General features: G+C 42.7%; 1 non-coding gene across 1 annotated transcript; it reads right to left on the minus strand.

Annotated features, from left to right (window-relative positions):
- Nucleotides 1-1,068: 1,068 nt before the first annotated feature.
- LOC123461801 lies at nucleotides 1,069-1,175 on the minus strand. Its single transcript, XR_006637866.1, has one exon. It is a non-coding gene; the product is annotated as a U6 spliceosomal RNA (small nuclear RNA).
- Between the last annotated feature and the right edge of the window lie 2,684 nt (nucleotides 1,176-3,859).

Raw genomic sequence — 3,859 nt, forward strand, 5'->3', positions numbered from 1 at the left:
TTCCAAGAGGAAAAAAAAAAAACACACGCACAGAAAACGTCATCAAAAACAAGATGGATACAGTAGTTTGAGGGCATGCCTATAAGCTAGCAGAAACCCACTAGCTCAAACATTACACCTTTCTGATAGTAAAGGATTTAAGACATAGAAGAGATGACCAGTAGTGGACATGTAAACATCTTCTATTCCAGAGAAATTTCTCATTATATGTGAGAAAGAGCCAGTGGAAACATTTCTACTCATAGCCCATCATTTAAATAACAAATTGAAATAAGGTCCAGATTTCAGCCTTGGCCTTCTTCATTTTCACTTTTTGGAGGTAGAGTCTCACTCTAGCCCAGGCCAACCTGGCACTCACCCGGGCTGGCCTTGAATTCTTGGGGATCCTCCTACCTCTGCCTCCCGAGTGCTGGGATTAAGGGCATGCGCCACCACACCCAGCTTTGTTTTTCTCAGTAGCAGGAATAAAAAAATTTTACATCAGTCATTCCCTTTAAAGATGATTAACATTCAGCAGGTGCGATTGTAGCAAAGGTATTAAATTGTGTTAATTAAGTCATGTGCAGTAATTGTTTCTCTCATTAGAGTAAGTAGTTAGGAATGCAGTGGATTACAGGAGTACGAACACTCACTTCTCATTTTTCTGAGAGCAAGACTTCTCTCAATACAGACACTGAGCCCATCCTTAAGTCTACCTTTTCTGGGGTGCTAAATATGCCTTTATTTACCTTCTCTCAAGTAACCCACCCGAGGAAACAAGCTGAGAAGCCAAATTCCAAGAGAATTTGTTTCTTAATGGCCACGAACATTTTCAAGACTTGTCACTCCATCTACAAAGCTGGAGTATTCATATAAACCTCAGAAGCGGACTGAACCAGGTTGGCTAGGGAGGAGATGGCAGAACGCGCACCAACCTGGTTGCTGTTTCCTTCTCCCTGTCCTTTGAATAGTGTCTGGCTTCACTGTTGGTATAGTTACCGGTCTCCACAGCCTGATGCCACAATGTCCACCATGCCTAGGAGAGTGGGAAGTGTGGCCATTGTGTAAGACTGTCAGAGCAGCCTTCCCAAAAATATGGAATGCTTCATGAATTTGCGTGTCATCCTTGCACACGGGCCATGCTAATCTTCTCTGTATCGTTCCAATTTTAGTATATGTGCTGCTGAAGCGAGCACAAGAGTTAATTTTTTTGATAAGCACTAGATTTATGATGCCAGTAATGAGACAGCCACTTTACATACACCAGAGCAGAATCTGGTCTTTGTTGAGTCAAAACAGCTAATCTCTAATACAACCCTCGAAAAATCTGTTTTGAATGAAAAACCACCATTTGGCAACCAATGATTTTTAGCTTAATCTTGATATCCACTGATTTTATGTATGATAGAAATTTTTATTAATATAAAACAATTTTATATTTAACCATGACTTAAATTTGATAAAGCTTAAGCAAGCTATCCCAACATATTTTACCTAACAGGAGCATAAAGGTTATACTGACTGAAATCAAATTACTTAAACCTATGTGATTAAACTTAGTGATGAATGTTCAACAGAATTAGAATAAAACAGAAGGTGCCTTTAAAGTCACAATGTGTTTAGGTATGGGTCCCTCATCTTTGGAACTTACACACTTGTACATGAACCTTTATTTTGACTCAGTTACTCCAATAGTTAAAACCTTGACGAATATAGGAACCTAACTTACTTTATGAGAGTCTTAAAGCCAGTTTTTATAACCCTTAAACCATAACACATTAGCATCAGTGAGTTCTTAATGAGTGAGGCCTTAACCATAAGATTCAGTTTCTCTGATTAAAGTCTTGGCATAAGAAGTTGGTAACCATGATCAAATACCTTGACTCAGTTTACCTATTTGACCTCTTTATCTAGTGAGAAATTTCATCTGATGGATGTGACTTTAGGTGTTCTAAAGAGAGGAGATATAAAGAAAAGTAGAGTCATATGCTATTTGTCATTTCCTTTCCCTTGTCAGGGACAATTGGACATTTTATCTCTGGATAGGGTCTGGGATACACATGACTTAACTTGCATGAGGTCTGAGATAAAGGGGGCGCCTTCCCTTTCTGAAGAGTCCAGCTTGCTGTGACTTTAAATAGCATATAACAGTAAGCAAGAGCAAAAAGAAATAATAGATAAGAGAGCTAAGCATCCTCACATACATTGTCTTACTCTGAAGTTGTTTGTTTTTACCTAGGAAACTTCTTTTACTCATTTGTAATACACAAAGTGATAGGGCCTTATCTATGTCTAATCTGGATAAACATCCAAATAATGTGTATTACACCTGTGCTTATGATTTTGTGACCTTTCTATTATTAAACATACACACACCTTCATTCACATACTTTAACATTCTGATCTAAGTACCACTCAGAAAGCATTTTTAATGAGCATTCTATGTCCAACATTGAAAAATTTCTTCCCAGTTTCTTCAATCAACTCATCTCACTCCATAATTAACCATCTTTGTTATAAGACTATTAAGAGAAACTACACCAAATTGATTAATCCTATTACTCGCTGACAAGCAAGTAGTCCAGTTTTTTTGTTCTGTTTTTTTGAGGTAGGGTCTCACTCTAGCCCAGGTTGACCTAGAATTCACTCTGTATTCTCAGGGTGGCCTTGGCCAAGGGATGTCAGTTGCCTGAGTCTTGCCACCTAGAGCTTGAGTTTCACTCATTGTGCTGCTTCATAGCATGGTGGGTGGGCAGGTGGCCCACAGACTCTTCACGGTGGCAGCAGTGGCAGCCCAGAAGGCAGCACCCCTGGTGCCGCCATCTTGGACAACAGCACTCTGCAAGGTGGGGGCTGCCAGACATGGTGGGAGATTACATAGTTGTTGTGTGATTGTCAGTGAGGGGTAGATGGAGGAGAGTCCTGGTCAGGGGAAGTTATTATGCTGGGATTCTTTTGGCCCATGTAACATGAGTCTGAAGTGGGGGTGAGGGCAGCCCATATCAGGAGGTGGGTAGGGCAGTAACTGGCTGTGAACAATCAGTTGAAATAGCTCACTACCTTTGGACCAGCCCTGCCCAGCTCCCAGGCTCTCACCCAGGGTTGGGTCTGGTAGGCATGGAGTCAATTGCTGAGACAACAGGCTGTCCACCAGCCCAGGTGGCACATGGTCTTCAGGAGCAGAGAGGGCACCTCCCATGCCTGGCCTCCTCACAGGGTGAGTATGATCTGGAGCTGGCTTTGTGAAGGGGAAATGAGGGAGGGGACTGGACCACCAGGGAAGGAAGTGGAGATATTGTGCTGTTGTCTCTGTGACATTACCCATGATAGAAAAAGAATGGAAATGCTAAGACCAGAGGGCACTGTATTCTGTCCCTCATGATGGGGTGAACCAGAAATAAAGGAGGAAAGGGAGAAACCTGCTAGCCCTCAGTCATGGAGGCAAAGCCACAGGAGGAGGATGTCCTTCAGGTGGAGAAGTCCCTCCAAGGGAGCACTCACCTACCCTGGTGCATCTCAGAGTGTCCTTGTTCAGGTGCCAGATGTGGTTCCTTTCCACCCTGGGGCCACTGAACATTGGTCTCCCAGGGGTGTCCATGCAACTGCAGAGCAGGGTCTTGAGCTGCTGTGAGTGTGATGGGAAGAAACACCTGGGAGACAGCTTCAGAGAACAGCTTGATTATTTGCCAGGGGAATGGGTTAATCTCTGTTTGTGAAAGAGTGGAAAGAGGTATGAGTAGGTATATGTCATAAGGGGATTAGTTAGTTCAAAGGTGCTGCTGATACCTAATTAGCATGCAGTGATGTCATGGGTGATCAGGAAATGGTTACAGGGTCTGAGTAGTGGTGGGAAAAGGTATAGGGTACAGGTTGTAGGGGG

Source organism: Jaculus jaculus, chromosome 6, assembly GCF_020740685.1.
Source record: "Jaculus jaculus isolate mJacJac1 chromosome 6, mJacJac1.mat.Y.cur, whole genome shotgun sequence".
Classification (NCBI taxonomy): Eukaryota; Metazoa; Chordata; class Mammalia; order Rodentia; family Dipodidae; genus Jaculus; species Jaculus jaculus.